This window comes from Vulpes vulpes, chromosome 8 (assembly GCF_048418805.1).
Source record: "Vulpes vulpes isolate BD-2025 chromosome 8, VulVul3, whole genome shotgun sequence".
NCBI classification, from domain to species: domain Eukaryota; kingdom Metazoa; phylum Chordata; class Mammalia; order Carnivora; family Canidae; genus Vulpes; species Vulpes vulpes.
The window spans coordinates 45,166,202-45,188,755 of NC_132787.1; the positions used below are offsets into that span (position 1 = coordinate 45,166,202).

Here is a 22,554-nt window from a genome sequence, read left to right on the forward strand (position 1 = left end):
GGACACAGCACAAAGACGTCCTCCTGGGCGCCACATCTCAGTGAACCTACAGCCATCGAGTTCACGATGCATGATTTTGTGATAATGAAAGACAAAATGTGACAAACGACTGTAAGGTGCATCCTAATTACCAGGATCCCAAAGTGGCAAAAAAGAGACCCCTGTATTCCTGGACAAAGGGCAGGAAAAGGGCAAGGGCCGCAAGGACCGCAAGCACAGCACAGATCTTTATTTATTTACTTATTTATTTATTTATTTTTATAAATTTATTTTTTATTGGTGTTCAATTTACCAACAACAGAATAACCCCCAGTGCTCATCCCATCAAGTGCCCCCCTCAGTGCCCATCACCCATTCACCCCCACCCCCCACCTTCCACCACCCCTAGTTCGAATCCCGGAGTTAGGAGTCTTTATGTTCTGTCTCCCTTCCTGATATTTCCCACACATTTCTTCTCCCTTCCCTTATAATCCCTTTACTATTATTTATATTCCCCAAATGAATGAGAACATATAATGTTTGTCCTTCTCCGATTGAAGCAAATGGTGGGTATTTGTCATTTCTTTCTTTCTTTTTTTTTTTGTATTTGTCATTTCTAATTGCTGAGTAATATTCCATTGTATACATAAACCACATCCTCTTTATCCATCATCTTTCGACGGACACCGAGGCTCCTTCCACAGTTTGGCTATTGTGGCCATTGCTGATAGAAACATCGGGGTGCAGGTGTCCCGGCGTTTCACTGCATCTGCATCTTTGGGGTAAATCCCCAGCAGTGCAATTGCTGGGTCGTAGGGCAGGTCTATTTTTCACTCTTTGAGGAACCCGCACAGTTTTCCGGAGCGGCTACCCCAGCTCACATCCCCCCCCCCCAGCAGCACGCATCCTGACGAGGGAACGCGTGTGGCTCCCGGGCTCCCCGAGCCCCCGGGGGGCGGGGCGTCGCCGGCCCCCGAGCCTCCCCCACGCGCGGAGGCCGCCCGCGCAGCCAGCCGCTCGCTGAGTTTCGCTTTCTGTTCTGTGGGAAACGAAAGCTGGGCGGCCGCAGGGGCGGCGCGGGGCGGGGCGGGGCGGCCGCAGGGGCGGCGCGGGGCGGGGCGGGGCGGCGCGGGGCTCGGCTCGGCCCGGGAGCCCGAGGACGCGGCCGCGCCTGTGCTCTCCAGCGGCTGCTTCGCGGAGCTTGCTGCGGGCAGGAGCAGAGAAGGCTTCTTGGAGGCTCCCTAGCGTCGGACTTCGAAGTGCAGGCTTGGCTGTCTCGTGGAGCTTGAGGCAAGTTGGGTGCTAAATTCTCATCCAGACAAGTCATTAAAATTGTTCTGGAATTTGCCTTTTCCCACTGAACAGTATACGATGGACCTCTTTTCATAGCAAAACATAGATACATCAACCTCGTTTAGAAAAATTGGTACATAATATGGCAAGTACATTATTTATTTAAACAATTCATAGACATTAGGTTGTTTCCAGTTTTTATTGGTATAGATGATGCAGCAGTGGATATCATTTTATGTACACATTGATGTGAATATACAAATATATTTGTGAAAAATTCCTAGAGGTGGAATTGCTCAGTCAGCGGATGTACATATTGAGAAATTTGAAGGATTTTGTCAAAATGTGCAAATCAGAGTATTTTAATCTTGATCTTCCTCCAACCTCTTTGCCTTTTTTTTTCCTGGAAGAGAACTAAATTTAGATCTATTGAAACATAAAACTTCATTCCAAAACTCTTGAAAATATGGGTTTCAGAGTGTTTGAAAATTAAAGCGGTAGCTTTAACTGCATATTTTATAGCAGTGAGGTAGTTATACTTTGAAATTACTCCAGAAAAACAAAGCAATTATTTACTTAGTATTTTATTTAAAAATTTTAGAGGGGGGAAGGGGCATTGGAAGAGGGAGAGAGAAAACCTTAAGTGGGCTCCACCCTGAGTGCAGAGCCCAAGGGGGGGAGCGGCGGGGGTGGGGGGTGGGGGGTGGGGCTCAATCTCAGGACCCTACAATCGTGACCTGAGCCAAGATCAAGACTCAGAGGCTTAACCAACTGAACCACCTGGGTGCCCCTTAAATAAGGCAAATGTTTAAAAACATTTCTTTATAGTGTTATGTGGTGGCAGTGAGGTGGGGAGGAGTTTAGATCTAGATACCTAGGCTATCTAACGTGTTCATAAGAACAAAATAAGTAGGAGGGAGTAGGAGAGCAGTTCCATCTTGATTTATGGAGCACTATCAAAGAACTTTTTTTTTTTTAAATGTTATTTTTTTTTAATTTTTATTTTATTATTTATGATAGTCACAGAGAGAGAGAGAGAGAGGCAGAGACACAGGGAGAGGGAGAAGCAGGCTCCATGCACCGGGAGCCCGACGTGGGATTCGATCCCGGGTCTCCAGGATCGTGCCCTGGGCCAAAGGCAGGCGCCAAACCGCTGCGCCACCCAGGGATCCCACTATCAAAGAACTTTAAGAAAGTTTTTTTTTTCCTTTTTCACTATTAATAATGTGTTGTGCTTTTGGCACTTTTACACAATGATGGGCTTGCAAAGGGGAAATACTTAATATGTACACAGCCTCAAAGAAGATAAATCCTAATGCCTTCCACATGAGTTGATTCTTTTGGAGAGAGTAGTCTCAAGATTCATTCCGTCTTATTTGGGGTTTCATCTGGTGTGCTCTAAGCGGTGTACACAGCACATCACCATTACTCAAGAAGCAAAACACATGATTAAGGATAAGGTCTAAATTTGTTGTTGCCATGATGATTTGGATTTGGAAGACTGTGATATGGTTTGTATCATGTCATAGGCATGTTAATTTTGTTCCTTTTAGGCCATTTAAAGACAGTCAGTTTTCCTGACTGGAGAGCCTAGTTGTGGGGAAGAGCCCAGCCCAGGTAGAGACCCAGACCACTCAGTTTTCCTGCATCACATTTTTTGCTGTTTCTTGGAAGACTGATTGATTCTGTGGCCACAGTGATGGTGGACTTAGACCTGCTTCTATCATTCACATCTCCTACTTATTTTAAGGATAAAAATTTGGGGGAGGTTGGGAGCCAAATTAGTTTAGTTCTTTGGAACCAAAAAGCATTTAAAAAATAATGGACTGCATTTAGAGCAATTTTAGGTTCACAGCAAAGTTGAACAAAGTTGGGAGATACAGAGTTCCTACAGATCATTCCCTCCCTCTGCCCCATCGAGACCATTATTAACAACACCTGGCACCAGAGTGATACATTTGCTGCAATTAAAGAGCCTACAGTGACACCATCATTATCACCAAAAGTTCATACTTTACACAACATGGTTCACTATTGGTGTCATATGGGTTTTGACAAATGTATAATGACGAGTATCTACCATTATAGTATCATACAGAATAATTTCACTGCCCTAAAAATCGTCTGTTGGAGCAAACTTTTTGAGTCAGGGCTTGAGTTTGAAAATTCACTTTCCTTGAAATAAAACCATCTTTTTTTCTCTGGTTGATGCTTCTTGCCACCTTCTTAGTTCAACCGCATGTTCTCTGATCACTCTGCCTTTCTCCAACCTTCTTAGACCTCTAGGTTTCATTTTCCTTCATTTTGTAGCCACACCTACCTGTTTCCCCTCTATGATCAGCTCTGACGATTGCCCTTTTGGAATCTGACCTGCCAGCTTACCCAAATGATACTCTTCACTGGGTTTTACTGCTATATTGGGCTGACATAAATAGTTTTGAGGGCTTAGTGGAGTATAGAACAATGTCTCTGGAAAACACAGGCTGGTCCTGTTCTACTCTGTTTCATCAGATTTCCCTCAGTGTGGTCTTAGAATCCTATTTCTTGCTCATGGAATTGCCAGCTGCCATCATTTCTCTCTTAGTTTAACCCTTCATGATGAGCCTTATAAGACTATGAGACTATTTTTTATTTATTTAATTTATTAAGGGACTATTTATTTTTTAATATTTTTTATTTTTTTAAAGATTTTATTTATTCACGAGACACACACACACACACACACACACACACAGAGGCAGAGACACAGGCAGAGGGAGAAGCAGGCTCCCTGTGGGGAGCCCAATGCGGGACTCGATCCCAGGACTTCGGGGCTACATCCTGAGCTGGAGGCAGATGCTCAACCATTGAGCCACCTAGGCGGCCCTTTAATTTTTTTTTGTTTTGAGTAATCTCTGCACCCAACATGAGGCTTGAATTTACAACCCCAAGGCCAGGAGTCCCATGCTCTACTGACTGAGCCAGCCAGGTGAAGAGACTATTAAGACTGCTTATGACTGTTGAAAATAAATGCCAAGTAAAAGAGGTTATAATCTGGGTCATTTAACTTGATTTATTAATATATGTCAATTATATGTTTAGGTGTTTTCCAATTTCAGATTTTCACGTTTGCTTTACATTTTGTAAAAGAATTAAGAAAAAGAAATTCTAACAATTCTTCTCATTCTTAACTTGTTAATTTTTTGGAATTTGGAATAGGAACACTATTGCCAAAAAGTTCCTTTAAGAGATATTAAATCTGTCCCCTAAATGAATTATTGCTTATTTTAAAATTGCATATTAATTAATTACAAGAAGTTTGGAAATTAAGAGAAATAATTTTTAAAAAATGATTTGTAATCCCACCAGTGAGAATCACTCTTAATTGACATTTTTGGCATATTTCATCCAGGCTTTCCTCTCTCTCTTAGTTCTATTTATGTTTAAAATATTAAGTTAATACCATGTGATTTTTTTTAATAATTTCTTTTTTATTCAGTGAAATATTAGTCATTTTCCCATCTTTCTTAGTCTAAAATGATTTTAATGTCACTATAGTATTTCATTTTATTAGTGTGTCATAATTTAGTTAACTTTTATTGTTGAATTTCCTTTTTTTTTTCTTTTGGCCAATGTAAGTAGTGCTTTAGCTCTTAGATTTGAAAGCATCCTTTTATTTTTTTTGTCAGTTGACAACAACAAAAAAATCCCCCTTTGAAATATCATCTAATGTTAATTAAGGAGGAACAAAAAGATATTTAAAAGAATAGACAAAATGGTAATAGAGTGATTTCACTCTCCTAAATACTGCACTTTTCCTCATCAGTGTTTCATTTTATTTGTAAAATGCATAAGGAAAATAGGCCATAAAAATGAATCTCTTAAATAGATCTTTATATGTATCTCTGATTATTTTTTATTTATTAAGTTTTTATTTTAATTCCAGTATAATTAACATAGTGTTTTATATTACTTTCAGGTGTATAATACAGTGATTCAGTAATTCCATACATCATCCAGTGCTCATCACAACAAGTGCACTCCTTAATCCCCATCACCTATTCCACCCATCAACTATTTTTTTAATCAGTATGAATTGGTACTCTTTCAGCTACAAGTAACAGGAAGCTTTTCCTTTCTTCCTTTTATTTTTTTAAGAGTTTATTTATATATGTTCATGAGAGACAGAGAAAGGCAGAGATATAGGCGGAGGGAGAAGCAGGCTCCCCGCGGGAAGTCTGATGTAGGTCTCAGTCCTGGGACTCTGGGATCATGTCCTGAGCCAAAGGCAGACGCTCAACCACTGAGCCACCCCGGTGCCCCAGGAAGCTTTTTCAAAGTAATTTTATTTTATTTTTAAAGTTTTTATTTATTTATTCATGAGAGACAGGCAGAACATAGGCCAAGAGAGAAGCAGGCTCCATGCAGGGAGCCCGATGTGGGACTCTATCCCAAGACTACAGGATTATGCTCTGGGCTGAAGGCAACCACTGAGCTGCCCAGGCTTCCCACAAAGCAATTTTAAAAACAGCTGAGGAGGGGCACCTGGTGGCTGAGTCAGTTAAGTGTTTGCCTTCAGCTCAAATCATGACCCTGGGGGCCTGAGATCGAGTCCTGGGTCAGGCTTCTTGCTCAGTGGGGAGTCTGCTTCTTCTTCTCCCTGTGGCCCTCCCCCTGCTTGTGTTGAAGTGTTCTTTCTCTCAAATGAATGAATTAATGAATGAATTAATGAATGAATAAAATCTTAAAAACAAAACAAAAACCAAATCAGCAGAGGAGAGCCTGAGTGGAGAAATTTGGTGGGGGGGCAGCTTGAGGGCTTCTCTTGGCCTCAGAATTCTGTCTCAGTTTCTTTCCCATCTCTTGGTTCTGTTTTCTGTTAGTGGCTCTTCTTTGGCTGGTGGATTTTCTTTCTGTGGTAGGAAGGATGATCTGATTTATTTTTTCCCAGCTCAGAATGCCATCTGACAAGTCTAAGGGTTGATGATGATCAGCTCTGATTAGATCACATGACCATTGCTAAAACAGCCACTGAGGACACCATGTGGTCAGACCTGGATCATGTTTGAGCCAGAGAGTGGGTGTGAGCAGTTGGGATGAGCTCTACCTAATCATCAAAGTATGAAAATGGAGATATTTTTTATTTTTATTTTTATTTTTTATTTTATTTTTTTATATAATAAATTTATTTTTTATTGGTGTTCAATTTGCCCACATACAGAATAACACCCAGTGCTCATCCCGTCAAGTGCCCCCCTCAGTGCCCGTCACCCATTCACCCCCACCCCCCGCCCTCCTCCCCTTCCACCACCCCTAGTTCGTTTCCCAGAGTTAGGAGTCTTTATGTTCTGTCTCCCTTTCGGATATTTCTCACACATTTCTTCTCCCTTCCCTTCTATTCCCTTTCACTATTATTTATATTCCCCAAATGAATGAGACCATATAATGTTTGTCCTTCTCCGATTGACTTCACTCAGCATAATACCCTCCAGTTCCATCCATGTGGAAGCAAATGGTGGGTATTTGTCGTTTCTAATGGCTGAGGAATATTCCATTGTATACATAAACCACATCTTCTTTATCCATTCATCTTTTTTTTAAAAAGAAAAGGTGATTTTGCTACCTAAAGGCGGGCAGTGGGCTGGCAGAAATGACAGATGTTGACTGATCATTGTTGAGGTTGTGATACATGTTGCCAAATTTGTGTCAAGGCTGGCTGTAGCAGCTTTTACTCCCAATGGCAGAGTGTGGAATACTTGTAAAATGGGTAAGTATGGAAAGTTGGTTGGTACCGCTAGACCTGTTCCCAAAAGCTTTGTATCTTCCATATTTTTACAAATAAGCAACATGAGGTTTTCACTAATGACTTCCTTAAATGCAAATAAAACAACCAGGAAATCATGCACTTTTAGAGAAACTAACAGAACAATTTTCATGTAACTAATTAAAAGGTTGTCGTCTGGCATTGAATCCTGTATGTCACTGGTCAACCCTTGACATCCTAAGCTTCTTTAGTACTTGCTGTCTAGAACATTTTCGCAAGCTTTAAGGCATATGTACATAGCCAGAAATCTTGTTGAACTGCAGATTCAATTCCATAGGCCTGACTGGGGACTAATAAATGCTTTTTAATAGACTGCCAGAAAATGCTGATGTTGCGGTCTGGAGACCTGCTTTTCTTTTCTCTTTAAAAAAATTTAATTTAAATTCAATTTAGGGGAATCCCTGGGTGGCTTGGCAGTTTGGTGCCTGCCTTCAGCCCAGGGCATGATCCTGGAGTCCCACATTGGGCTCCCTGCATGGAGCCTGCTTCTCACTCTGCCTGTGTTTCTGCCTCTCTCTCTCTCTCTCTCTCTCTCTCTGTGTGTGTCTCTCATGAATAAATAGATAAATAAAAAATCTTTAAAAAATGAATTCAATTTAGTTAGCAAATACTATATAATTAGTTTCAGTGGTAGAGGTCAGTGATTCATCAGTTGCTTATAACATCCAGTGTTCATTACATTAAGTGCCCTCCTAATGTCTATGACCCAATTACCCCATCCTCCCCCACCTCCCCTCCAGCAGCCCTCAGTTTGTTTCCTATAGTTAAGAGTCTCTCATGTTTTTTTTCCCTTTCTGTTTTTATCTTATTTTTCCTTCCCTTCCCCAATGTTCATTTGTTCTATTTCTTAAATTCCACATATGAGTGAAATCAGATGGTATTTGTCTTTCTCTGACTGACTTATTTTGCTTAGCATAATACCCTCTAGTTCTATCCATGTTGATGTAAATGGTAAGTATTCATTTTTAGTGGCTGAGTAATATTCCGTTATATATCTATATAAATATATCTATTTCTATATCATCTATCTCACTTCTTCTTTTTCCAGTCATCAGTTGATGGATATTTCAGCTCTTCCCATAGTTTGGCCATTGTAGGCATTGTTGCTATAAACATTGTGGTGCATATGCACCTTCAAATCAATGTTTGTATCCTTTGGATAAATACCCAGTAGTGCAATTGCTGGGTCAGAGGGTAGCTCTATTTTTAACTTAACTAGAGGGAACCTCCACACTGTTTTTCCAGAGTGGCTGCACCAGTTTGCATTCCCACCAACAGTGTAAGACGGTTCCCCTTCACATCCTTACCAACATCTGTTGTTTCCAGAGTTGTTCACTTTAGCTGTTCTGAGAGGCCTGAGGGGTTTGATTTGTATTTCTCTGATGGGAAGTGATGCGGAGCATTTTTCATGTGTCTGTTGGCCATGTGTGGGTCTGCTCTGGAGAAATATCTGTCCAGGTCTTCTGCCCATTTCTTGACTGGAATTTTTGTTTTTTGGGTGTTGAGTTTGATAAGTTCTTTATAGATTTTGGATACTAGCCCTTTGTCTGATTTGTCACTTGCAAATATCTTCTCCCATTCTGTAGGTTGCCTTTTAGTTTTTTCAACTGTTTCCTTTGTTGTGCTGAAGCTTTTTATCTTGACGAAGTCCCAATAGTTCATTTTTCCTTTTGTTTTCTTTGCCTTTAGACACATCTTCTAAAAGTTGCTGCAGCTGAGGCCAAAAAGGTTGTTTCCTGTGTTCTCCTGTATGATTTTGATGGATTTCTATTTTACATTTAGATCTTTCATCCATTTTAAGTTTATTTTTGTGTATGGTGTAAGAAAGTGGTCCAGTTTCATTCTTCTGCATGTTGCCGTCCACTTTTCCCAACACCATTAGTTGAAGAGACTTTTTTTCCATTGGACATTCTTTCCTGCTCTGTTGAATATATTACTTGACTATAGAGTTGAGGGTCCATTTCTGGGTTCTCTATTCTGTTTCATTGATCTATGTGTATGTGTTTGTGCCAGTAGTGTACTGTCTTGATCACAGCCTTGTAAAGTAGCTATATTATGATATGATATGATGTGATATGAGAACATTGTGATACCCAGGTTTGGTATTCTTTCTCAGCATCGCTCTGGCTATTTGGAATCTTTTCTGGTTCTAAACAAATCTTAAGATTATTTGTGAAGGAAGCTCATGGTATTTTTTAAAAAAAAATATATATATATATATATATATATATTTATTTATTTATTTATTTATTTATTTATGATAGACATAGAGAGAGAGAGAGGCAGAGACACAGGAGGAGGGAGAAGCAGGCTCCATGCCGGGAGCCCGATGCGGAACTCGATCCTGGGACTCCAGGATCACGCCCTGGGCCAAAGGCAGGCGCTAAACCGCTGAAGCTCATGGTATTTTGAAGGGATTGCATTGAATGTGTAAATTGCTCTGGGTAGCATAGACATTTTCACAATATTTATTCTTCCAATCCATGAGCATGAAGTGTTTTCCATTTCTTTATATTTTCTTCAATTTATTTCATAAGCTTTTTGTAGTTTTTAGAGTATAGATCCTTTACCTCTTTGGTTAGGTTTATTCCTGGGTGTCTTACAGATTTTGGCACAATTGAAAATGGGATCGATTCCTTAATTTCTCTTTCTTCAGCCTCATTGTTAGTGTACAATTTAGAAATGCAATTGATTTCTGTGCATTGATTTTATATCCTGCCACATTGCTGAATTGCTGTAAGAGTTCTAGCAATTTTAGGGTGGAGTCTTTTGGTTTCTTCATACACAGCATCTTGTCACCTCTGAAGAGTCAGAGTTTAACTTCTTCTTTGCCATTTGGGCATACCGTTTATTGCTTTTTGTTGTCTGACGCTGAGGAACCAAATTTTTTTTTATTGGTATTCAATTTGCCAACATACAGAATAACACCCAGTGCTCATCCCGTCAAGTGCCCCCTCAGTGCCCGTCACCCAGTCACCCCCCCCCCCCGCCCTCCTCCCCTTCCATCACCCCTAGTTCGTTTCCCAGAGTTAGGAGTCTTTATGTTCTGTCTCCCTTTCGGATATTTCTCACACATTTCTTCTCCCTTCCCTTCTATTCCCTTTCACTATTATTTATATTCCCCAAATGAATGAGACCATATAATGTTTGTCCTTCTCCGATTGACTTACTTCACTCAGCATAATACCCTCCAGTTCCATCCACATTGAAGCAAATGGTGGGTATTTGTCGTTTCTAATGGCTGAGGAATATTCCATTGTATACATAAACCACATCTTCTTTATCCATCATCTTTCGATGGACACCGAGGCTCCTTCCACAGTTTGGTTATTGTGGACTTTGCTGCTATGAACATCGGGGTGCAGGTGTCCTGGCGTTTCATTGCATCTGTATCTTTGGGGTAAATCCCCAACAGTGCAATTGCTGGGTCGTAGGGCAGGTCTATTTTTAACTCTTTGAGGAACCTCCACACAGTTTTCCAGAATGGCTGCACCATTTCACATTCCCACCAACAGTGTAAGAGGGTTCCCTTTTCTCCGCATCCTCTTCTTGGTGAGTATTTTGACATCCATGCTAATCAGGGACATTGGTATCTAATTTTCCTTTTTGATAGGGTCTTTTAAAAATTTATTTATTCATGAGAGACATAGAGAGAGAGACCAGGCAGAGGGAGAAGCAGACTCCCTGCAGGGAGCCCGAAATGGGACTTGATCCTGGGTCCCCAGGATCCCACCCTGGGCCAAAGGCGGCGGCGCTAAACCGCTGAGTCACCGAGGCTGCCTTTGATAGGGTCTTTTATTATTTATTTATTTATTTATTTATTTATTTATTTATTTATTAAGTTGGCTTTGCTTTTATTTTATTTTGTTTTTTTTATAAATTTATTTTTTATTGGTGTTCAATTTGCCAACATATAGAATAACACTCAGTGCTCATCCTGTCAGGTGCCCACTTCAGTGTCCATCACCCAGTCACCCGCACCCCCGCCCACCTCCCCTTCCACCACCCCTAGTTCGTTTTGATAGGGTCTTTTAAAAAATTATTTCAAATATGTTTGTTGGAATTCGAGTACACATTTCAACAGAGCTTATAATTTGATAGCATATTTATGCACACACCTTTATCAATTTCCTATTGTTCTGTGGTCTACTCTTAATACTAAAACAATATTGATCTGTTATAAACGCAGATACATATTGAAGCTGCCAAGATGGTGTCTTTCACTGAAGAGGAATTTATCCAGGCACTTGAATGGGGAAATTCATAAATGATCTACTTTATAATTAAAGTATTTTTACTCTTTATAAGTAAGGAAGATAGTTGGTGAAAAGCAAATGAAATCAAAGCAACTCTGGAGAAATCCCTGTTTAGATTTAGGGGATACAGAATTGACATGTAATTATTAAAGAAAATATTTTGTAAAATAATAAGAATTTAACTTTTGGTTCTTTCTTGTGACCCACTTGCCCGTTATGTTCTAGTTATTCAGCTTTAGTTCATAAATGATAGTTTGTGTGATAGAAATTCTGTTAAGTTCTTATTGACAATAAAGCCCTTTGAAATTCCTCAGTCTTAACATTCTCTTTCTTTAGAGTATAAAGAAAAAGATACTTTGGCCAAATATGGGAAGTAAGGTTCCTTTTTTTTTTTTTTTAGCATGTTGAGTTTCTTTTCTTTTTTTTTTTTTTTTTTTTGTATATTTTTTTATTGGAGTTCGATTTGCCAACATATAGCATAACACCCAGTGCTCATCCCGCCAAGTGCCCCCCTCAGTGCCCATCACCCAGTCACCCCCAACCCCCGCCCACCTCCCTTTCTACCACCCCTAGTACATTTCCCAGAGTTAGGTGTCTCTCATGTTCTATTACCCTCTCTGATATTTCCCACTCATTTTCTCTCCTTTCCCCTTTATTCCAGGAGTAAGGTTCCTAAAACACAAATACTTATGGAGCTATAGTCTGAATGAAGATGCAGGAGAAGCTCTAAGCAGCACAAGTTGTATGGAGAAATTAGTTTCCTGAGTTTGGCCCATCATGTATTTTTATATATGGAGGTTGTGATGTGGTATGGAACTCAGATCTTCAAATTATCAGTACAAGAGTTTGACTAAAATCAATTTTGCAGCTAAAAATATTCTGTAATTTTTAAAATCATAAAGAAAATATTTTCTTATAATTGTTTACAAATCATGAATTACAGAGATGCTTTTAGAAAATCCAAATAGATTACATTTCAGTGATAGTGAATCCATAAAATGAAAGTTATAGTGACATCTAGCGGTAAAAACAATCCATGTTTTACCAATTTTGTGTGTGTTTTTTTATTGGAGTTCCATTTGCCAACATACAGCGTAACACCCAGTGCTCATCCCGTCAAGTGCCCCCCTCAGTGCAGGGAACCTGACGTGGGACTCGATCCCAGGTCTCCAGGATCATGCCCTGGGCCAAAGGCGGTGCTAAATTGCTGAGCCACCCAGGCTGCCACCAAATCTTGATGGTATCACTTGTCTTCACAAATTCCATTCCTTTTTCTAAATTCTTCACCAAGCCTATTGATATCATTCTCTTTTTTAAATACCCCTGAAGGGAGATATCCTAGTAATTTTGTAGCATGTTCTCTAAGAAGTTTTAGTCTTCTTTAATAATTCCATTAATGCATCCTTGTCTTCTTTGCTACAACTGCCATTCTTCCAGTTCATGTTGTTTGTAAGGGACTGGTTATGACGTTCTTCAGTGAGTTTTTTCACAGACCTCCTGTGTTCTAGTTGCTTCATTCTTTGTTTCTGAGCATTCATCAGTTCTATCTGATCATCCTCAGCAAACTTAGCAAGCATAGCCTTTCAAAAATTTTACTCTTCCTTTTGGCAGCCTGGAGAACTAGTTCCTTCATGGCCATTATTCTATAAAATTTTGCTTCAACTTCTTTTGCTTTCTCAATTTCTCTTCTGCTTTCTCTTTTAGTTTCATCTTATGTATTTCAGCTTGTTCTTTCTGGTATTATTCTTGTCTCACTTGTTCCAGATCTTCACGTTGCCACAGCATGTCTTCCAGTTTCTGAGTCAGCATATTCTGAAGCTGTAGCCTTTTCCCCTCATTTTCTTGAACTTTTGCCATCCAGTCTTCTTCCTTTCTTTTTATTTATTTATTTATTTTTTAAATTTTTATTTATTTATGATAGTCACACAGAGAGAGGCAAAGACACAGGCAGAGGGAGAAGCAGGCTCCATGCACCGGAAGCCCGACGTGGGATTCGATCCCGGGTCTCCAGGATTGCGCCCTGGGCCAAAGGCAGGGGCTAAACCGCTGTGCCACCGAGGGATCCCTCTTTTTTTTTTTTTTAGATTTTATTTATTAATTCATGAGAGACAGACATAGGGAGAGAGAGGCAGAGACACAGGCAGAGGGAGAAGCAGGCCCCATGCAGGGAACCCAATATGGTACTTGATCCCAGGTCTCCAGGATCAGGCCCTGGGCTGAAAGCAGCGCTAAACCGCTGAGCCACCCGGGCTGAGCCACCCGGGCTGCCCATCCGATCTTCTTCACTTTGTTGCTGCATGTTGGCAAATTCTATGATTTTTCTGTTTTTTTCTTCCATCTTATCACACTTCTTCCTTCTTCTTTCTGAAACTCTTCTATATACCTTTGAGTTACATTCATTTTTTCTAACTTTTGTTGTCTTTCCAATTGATCTTCATAGATTTTCCAAACAATTTCATCAATCATGAGTGTCTCTTTCAGGAACTGCTCATACACTTCCTGCTTTCTCTTTTCTTGTTCTTCAAGTTGTTTCTCTAAGTCCAGATAATACTGTGTTTTTACTTTATTTCTTTTGTCCTCTGCAGCAGTCTCTTCCTTTATTGCTCTCTTACGTTATTCCATCATGGTTTTGGCTATTTCAGCACACTGTTTCATTTGCTCATATTTAATGGTATCCTTCTCTGCAATCTGAGCTGCCCTTTCTTTATTCATGTAAGCTGCTTTTAATTTTCTTCAATTCTCTGAGCTTAATACTGTTTTCTCTTATTTGTCGCCTCATCTTTTTATCCGTTAGACTATCATGTTTTAGTTTTGCCAATTTCACAGCCAATTTTTCTTCTTGTTCAAGCTGGAGTTCCTCAGTCTTTTGTTTTTTTCTGCCTTTTGAATGGCCTCTTCCATATCCAACTCAAATTGTTCATTCTGTAGTAATCTGAGGAATCTCTTGTGCTCCACGCAGTCATCATTTTCATTCTGCACCACCTGGCCCCTGACATTATTCTATATCTTTCTTAGTGATTACAATTGTTTGCAGTGATTTATATCTACTGATTTCTGATGCCTTTCACTGAAGCTCAAAGTTTACCTTCTAGAAGCCATCCTGGCAGAGGAAAATTCCCCTCTTGGGCTCTAGTGGCCACCATCTCCCACTGCAAAAGCTGTGGTGGGCCTCCTTTTTGGTAGGGTCTTTGTTTGGTTTTGAGGCCAGAGTAACACTGGCCTCAAAGAACAAGTTTGGAAGTTTTCTTTCCATTTCTATCTTTTGAAATAGCTTCCATAGAATAGGTATTAGTTGTTCTTTAAATGTTTGGTGGAATTCCTTTGGGAAGCCATCTGGCCCTGGACTCTTGTTTCTTGGGAGGTTTTTGATGACTGCTTCAATTTCCTTGATGGTTATTGGTCTGTTCAGGTTGTCTATTCCTTCCTGTTTCAGTTTTGGTAATTTGTAGGTTTCCAAGAATGCATCCATTTCTTCCCATTCCTGCCTAATTTGTTGGTATATAGTTACTCATAATACGTTTTTAAATTTTTTTGTATTTCCTTGGTGTTGGTTGTGATCTCTCCTCTTTCATTCATGATTTTATTAATTTGAATCTTTTTTCTCTTTAATAAGTCTGGGTAGGGGTTTATCTGTCTAATTAATTCTTTCAGTGAACCAGCTCCTACTTTCATTGATCTGTTCTACTGTTCTTCTGGTCTCTATTTCATTGAGTTCTGCTCAATCTTTATTATCTCTCTTCTGCTTGGTTGAGGCTTTATTTGCTGTTCTTTCTTTAGTTCCTTTAGGTGTAAGGCTAGCTTGTGTAGTTGAGATTTTTTTTAATTTTTGAGAGAGGCTGTTACTGAAATGTATTTCCCTCTTAGGACCACCTTTGCTGTATCCCAAAGATTTTGAACAGTTATATTTTCATTTTCATTATTTTCCATGAACCTTTTTAATTCTTCTCTAATTTCCTGGGTGACCCATTCATCTTTTAGTAGGATGCTCTTTAACCTCCATGTGTTTTAGTTTCTTCCAAATTTCTTCTTGTGATTGAGTTCTAGTTTCAAGGCATTGTGGTCCGAAAATATGCAGGGGATTATCTTAATCTTTTGGTATAAATTGAGACCTGATTTGTGACCCAATATGTGGTCTATTATGGGGAAAGTTACATGTACACTTGAGAAGAATGTGTATTCTCTTGCATTAGGATGGAATATTCTGTATATATTTGTGAAGTCTATCTGGTTCAGTGTGTCATTCAAAGCCCTTGTTTCTTTGTTGATCCTCTGTTTAGAATATCTATCCTTTGCTAAGAGTGGAGTGTTGAAGTTTACTACCAATAATGTATTATTTAAAAAAAATTTTTTTTATTTATGATAGTCACACACACACAGAGAGAGAGGCAGAGACATAGGCAGAAGGAGAAGCAGACTCCATGCACCTGGAGCCCAATGTGGGATTTGATCCCGGGTCTCCAGGATCGCACCCTGGGCCAAAGGCAGGCGCCAAACCGCTGCGCCACCCAGGGATCCCCCAATAATGTATTATTGTTTATGTGTTTCTTTACTTTGGTTATTAATTGGCTGATATGATTGGCTGCTCCCATATTAGGAGCGTAAATCTTTATAATTGTTAGGTGTTCTTGTTGGATAGACCCTGTAAGTATGATATAATGTCCTTCTTCATCTATTACTACAGTCTTTGATTTAAAAACTAATTTAGGGATCCCTGGATAGCTTGGTGGTTTAGCACCTGCCTTCGGCTCAGGGTGTGATCCTGAAGTCCCAGGATCAAGTCCCACATCGAGCTCCCTGCATGGAGCCCACTTCTCCCTCTGCCTGTGTCTCTGCCTCTCTCTCTCTCTCTCTCTCTCTCTCTCTCTCTCTCTCTCTGTATCTCATGAATAAATAAATAAAACCTTTAAAAAATAAAATAAAATAAAAACTAATTTATCTGATGTGAGGATTACTACCTCAGCTTTCTTTTGAGGTCCATTTGCATGGTAAATGGTTCTCCACTCCCTCATTTTCAGTCTGAAGGTGTCTTGAGGTCTAAAATGAGTTTTTTGAGATAGCATAAAGATGAGTTTTGCTTTTTCATCCAATCTGATATCCTGTGTCTTTTGACTGGAGCATTTAGCCCATTCAAATTTATTGTAACATTGAAAGATAGGAATTTAGAGCCATTGTATTACCTGTACAGTCCCTGTTTCTGCAGACTGTCTCTGTTTCTTTGGGCTCCCTCTTCACTTACAGAATCCCCCTTAATATTTCTTACAGAGCTGGGTTGGTAGTCACATATTCTTTCAGTTTCTGTCTGTCCTGAAAGCTCTTTATTTCTCCTTCCATTAGGAATGACAAACTTGCTGGTTAAAGTATTCTTGGCTCCATATTTTTCTCATTTAGTGCCCTGAATATATCATGCCAGCCCTTTCTGTCCTGACAGGTCTGTGAGGATAGGTCTTCTGTCAATCTAATATTTTTCCTCGTATATTAAGAGTCTCTTGTCTTGAGTTGCTTTCAGGATTTTCTCTTTATCTGAAATTTGCAAGCTTCACTATTATGTCTGGGTGTTGATCAATTTTTGTTGGTTTTGGGAGATGTCCTCTCTAGCTCTTGGAAGTGAATGCCTGTTTCCTTCTCCAGATTGGGGAAGTTCTCATCTGTGATTTGCTCAAATATACCTTCTGGTCCTCTTTCTCTCTGCAGCCTCAGGAATTCTGATAATATGGATGTTATTATTGTTTTTCAAACTAACACATTTCTTGGAGCCTCTCTTCATGGACTCTTAGTTATTTTTCTCAGTTTCCTTCCTTTTCATCAACTTGTCCTCTAAGTCACTTATTCTCTCTTCTGCTTCATTTACCCTAGCTGTTAGAGCATCCAGCTTAGATTGCATTTCATAGGTTTTTAAAAATATTTCATCCTGATTAGATCTCTTTTCTGCACTAAGACATTCTCTAGAGTCTTGTATGCTTTTTTTCAAGCCCAACTGGTAACTTTATAATTGTAATCCTGATTCCATCTCCAACATTTTACTTGGATTCATATCCATTAGATCCGTGGCAGAGAGTATTACCTCTGGTTTTTTCTTAAAATTGTGGTGAATTCTTCCTTTTAGTCATTTTGTCCAGTGCAGAATGATGTACAAGTGAGCAGAGTCAAAAATATCAACCATGACCCAAGCAAAATACACACTAGACAGTTCTGAAGATGGTAAGGACCAGAAAATAAAATAAAAAAATACAAGTAAAAAGAAAAACAAATAAAAATGGGGAAGAGAATATAATGTCAAAGAGTGGACCAAAACAGTGATCCCCTTGATTGAGTGTATTTTGGTCCATTTGTTAGAAGGTACTAAATTCCAAAATTATAAAAAAAAACAAAACTTATATAGAAAGACAACAACACAAAAAAGAAAAAAAGAGAAAAATGCAGGGAAGTGTGGAGAGAGAGAATATAATCTCACAGAGTGGACCAAAATGATCCAATTGGTTCTGAGTGTATTTTGGTCTGTCTGTTAGAAAGTACTAAATTCCAAAATTATATTAAAAAGCAATATATATATAAAATTAAAATGGAATATGGTGAAAAGTTAGCCAGAAATGAATCTATGTATAACATGTAATTGTGAAATATCAAAGGTAAAAAAGAAGAAAACTTAAAACTGAAGAATTGATAATATACTAAACTGAGATGAGAGAAAAGAAAAAAATATTGGAAAATTTTAACCTGAAATATAAACACATCATAAGAGAGAAACCTTGATTTCTACATACGATTTTCCCTCAGTCCTGGAGTTTTCCAGCGAGGCTTTGTCAGTAAACTTGTTGTTTGCCTGTTCTTCCAGGTGGTCTTCTGGGGGAGGGGGAGGGGCCTACTGGGCTGATTCTCAGGTGTCTGTGCCTGGGTGGAGATGCCCCTGCCCCTTGCTAAGTGGCTGGGCTCAGTGTATGCAGTTTGCCATGTGAGGTCTTTGTTCCTGGGGTCTTTTGGGCCTCTTTTTTTTAAAATAATAAATTTATTTTTTATTGGTGTTCAATTTGCCAACATACAGAATAACACCCAGTGCTCATCCCATCAAGTGCCCCCCTCAGTGCCCGTCACCCAGTCACCCCCATCTCCCGCCCTCCTCCCCTTCCACCACCCCTAGTTTGTTTCTTTTGGGCCTCTTTTGAAAGTGAAAGAAAAAAGAAAAAAAAATGGCATGTGCCAAACTACAGACTCCTATCGTGTCCACCCGCTCAGATCCTGGGGGAGGGGACAGGGGGGACACTGATTTGTGCAATTTGCAGAGCCCCAGTGGGGCTTTTGCCTGCTTGTATGCACACCTTTCCCACCCCTCCCAGTGAAAGTGGAGGATCACCCTGCTTCTGTCCATTGCAGGGCTCTTGGATGGAAAGTGTTTACCCCAACAGTGTGTGCCGGCTCTGCCTCTCCCAGAGAAAGGTGCTGTGTTCCAGTCCTTTGTAGGGATCCAGCACAGAGAGTGGTCACCTGATCCCTTGGCAGTTAATGGTTTATGGCACAAGAAGCTGAGCCTTCTCCCAGACTTACTGACCTAAACCCATTTCCTGCTCCAGTGCTTGGGAACTCTGCTGGCTCAGGCACCCCTGTTCTTTCTGTGGCTCCAGGGATATTGAGACCCGCCCTGTCCAACCTGCAATTCTGCCCCACTTCACCACTGAGCACCTTTCAGGCAGGGAGATAACTCACAGGAGCAGATTTCTACAGGTCCTGATTTTGAGCTCCAGGGCTGCATCATTTTTCTGTGGCGGCTTACAATGGCTCCCTCCCCCACCGTTTGTCTTCTGATATATCCCCTCCATTTCTCTTCTCCTCAGTCCTACCTTGCAAAAAGTGGGCACTTTTCTATTTGTAAAGTTCCAGCCATTCTTTCCTTATATCTCAGGTTGAATTCATGTGTTCATGATGGCTTGATAGTTATCTAGCTAAATTGAGGGGACTAGCTGAAATGAGGACCCCTACAATTCCACCATCTTGGCTCCTCTCTATTATATGTTGTTTAATGTGTGCTCACTTTTATTTACTTGGTATACTGCTTGGCAGTCTTTCTTCACCTCATTTCCACCTGGATATTCTTCACATATTCCACTAGGGGACAGTGCCTACATACCCAAACTTAGTTTGGCTTAATTTTTTCCACTAGAACACACTACATTAAGAGCTTTGTGACAGCACATCTGCCTTTCAGGACTCCTCATCATAATCAATTAAAACTCAGTGTTGCTGGGGAAAGTACATAAAGTGACTTGTCATAAGTTCAGATTTGTCATCAGTTGTGTTAATTCTGCCTTAACTGCTTGAGCTGTGGTATAAATTCTGTGCAGAGGGAATGATTCTTTCAGGCCTGTGTTAGACCATGTCTTCCTCAGACCATTAACCTTGACTCCAAGTTCCAATTAATTACTTAATTAATAATAAAACCTTTAGGAAGCCTCCTCACCCCCAAACTAGACTGTTGCTAGCAATAACATGCTCTCCACTGGTCTCATCTGTCTTCCTCCCCATCACAGGTCAGTCACATCTGATCCTTGCAGTTTTCATTATTTATCTAAAAAACTTTATCATACACATATACATTGATGCCTAAACAACATAGTTTGAATATATTTTGAGTTTGAATATATTTTGACTCCTTGAATTTGTATATATTTTGACTTATTATGTTTCTAAGAGTCACCATATTATGACATGTACTGTAGTTCATTCATATGCAACTGATGAATATTATTTCATTGTATAACTTTATTACAGCATATGCACCCATTCTTCTGTCCATTGGATTGAAAGCTTGGATTTTTTCCCCCATGTTTTTAAAAAATATTTATTTATTCATGAGGAAGAGAGAGAGAGAGAGAGGCAGAGACATAGGCAGAGGGAGAAGTGGGCTCCATGCAGGGACCCTGACGTGGGACTCGATCCCGGGTCTCCAGGATCAGGCCCTGGGCTGAAGGCAGTGCTAAACCACTGAGCCACCTGGGCTGCCCTCCCCCATGTTTTTGCTATTATAAACAGTACTGCTAAGAACTTTCTTTTATATGTCTGCAGGGACATGTAAGAATTTCTTTATTTTTATTTTTATTTTTTATTTATTTATTTTTTTCATGTAAGAATTTCCTTTGGAATTTTTTGGTTGAAGTTAAGTGAATGTTTAACCTTAGAAGATGATACCAAATTGTTTTCCCACGTGATTGTACCATTTTGCATGCCTTCCCTGGTAGTATATAAACGATCCTATTTATTCACATCCTCTCCAACACTTGGTTCAGTCAGAATTCTTCATTGTTGCCAATTGAATAGTATAAAATGGTATCTCATTGTGGTCATGATTTGCATTTCCCTGACTACTAGTGGCCAGTTACTTTTTATAAAAATAAAATTTTGGAATTTTTACGTTTTATTCTAATCCTGGTTTGGATTTACTTATGCAAATCTGCTTATATGATCCTTTGTACACTTTTCCCCATATTCTCTTCTCCAACCACTGATCCTTGCATATCACCTGCCTTGCCTCAGGATGCCCCTTATTTCAAACTATACTCTTTCTTCTTTAATAAACCTAATTCAAGACTCACTTTTTTCCAGAAAGCCTGTACTTGTAAACATCAATGAACTTAGGTTATTTCATTTAACCCTTGGGTTCTGATGGGTTGCTCACACCCCACTGGTTGGTGTATAAACTGGTACAAGGTATTTAGCAACATATATTAAGAATCTCAAACATTGTATACTTCAACCTTGTAATTACATTGCTTTTTAAAATTTAAATTCAATTATCGTTAGTTTCAGATGTAGTATTCAATAATTTATTAGTTGTGTATAACACCCAGTGCTCATCACATCACATGCCCTTGAGGCTTAATACCCATTACCCAATTATCCTATTGTAATTACATTTCTAAAGATTTTTATTTATTTATTCATGAGAGACAGAAAGAGGCAGAGACACAGGCAGAGAGAGAAGCAGGCTCCATGTAGGGAGCCCAATGTGGGACTCGATCCCGGGACTCCAAGATCACACCTCGGGCCAAAGGCAGGTGCCAAACGGCTGAGCCACCCAGGAATCCCCTATAATTACATTTCTAAGCATCTGTCCTAAACCTTGATAAAATGTCTGGTTGTTTCTGATGATCAGAATAGTTAGAGGGCTGCAGATTTACTTGCATGGAAAGAGGGGAACAAATAAGGAAATCTTGCATGTATGCCCCTGTGTAGACACGTAGAGAAGACAGAATAGTTTATGCTTCCCAACTTAGACCTGGGCACAGGACTGAAAGCCCTGGACAGAGAGCAGCTGCAGGCAGAGGGTGAAGCCCTTTCAGAAGGAATTTGGTGAAATCGAAGGGCACAGGGCAGTGGGAGGACCTGGGCATGTATCCCACTTCCACATCAAGCCCCTACTTGGAAATAGGAAGGAACCTTAATTCACTGATTGTTTTACCTTGCATTGCCTTGCAGGCGTAGTGGAAATTCGGGAGTGGGCAGAGGCAGGGTACAGTGGTTGTCACCTTGTTCCAAAACACATAAGAGACTCCTCTTAAGATTCCAAAATATGCCTGGGAGCATTTATGGGTGGCTGAAGTCTGTGTTGTCAGGAGAAAGTAAAAGAGTAGGGGGGAATTTGGGTTACGTGGTTAATATGACCTCATTTATAGCTAAGTTTTGTTGTGTTAGTTTGCATGAAAAAACATCAAATAGGTAGAAAAAAGTTTCATGCCTAAAAATGTTCACCAAAGTGTATTTGTTATAATTGTAAAATATTGAAAAAGAACCAGAATACTTCACAATGTTTTATTGTTGTATCAGTCATCAAAAGGTATTTATGAAGAGCTTGGAAAAATTCATGTTATAATGTGAAATGAGAAAAAAGTAAAATATCAGCCATGTAAAACATATTTAGGAAAAAGGACACCTAGGGGGCTCAGTTGGTTAAACATCCAACTCTTGATTTCGTCTCAGGTCACAATCTCAGTGTCATGGGATCAAGCCCCGAGTGGGATTCTGTGCTGAATGTGGAGCCTGCTTGGGATTCTGTCTCCCTCTCCCTGTATTCCTCACCTGTTCTCTCTCTCTCTCTCACACACACAAAAATTCATAAGAAAAAAGACTTGGTGCATACGAAGTAGTAGTTATCCTCAAATCCTAGGATAATGAATGATGTATGTTTTCTTCATTTTATGTTTCTGAATTTTACAAATATTCTTTATAAGTTAGCAT

The 22,554-nt window shown here is 39.7% G+C and overlaps 1 protein-coding gene and 1 pseudogene across 7 annotated transcripts in view; one reads left to right on the plus strand and one right to left on the minus strand.

Moving 5' to 3' along the window:
* Positions 1–1,099: 1,099 nt before the first annotated feature.
* USP18 (ubiquitin specific peptidase 18) overlaps positions 1,100–22,554 on the plus strand; it is a 69,086-nt gene continuing 47,631 nt past the window's right edge. For 3 of the 7 annotated variants that reach the window (XM_072766427.1, XM_072766423.1, XM_072766426.1), the window contains exon 1: positions 1,101–1,269. The gene's annotated coding sequence lies outside the window, so the exon portion shown is untranslated. Of the gene's footprint in view, positions 1,270–22,554 lie in introns of all 7 variants that reach the window. The other 4 variants (XM_072766420.1, XM_072766422.1, XM_072766425.1 and 1 more) reach the window with 4 other exon arrangements.
* On the minus strand, positions 12,286–14,430 carry LOC112917603 (meiosis-specific nuclear structural protein 1-like; annotated as a pseudogene).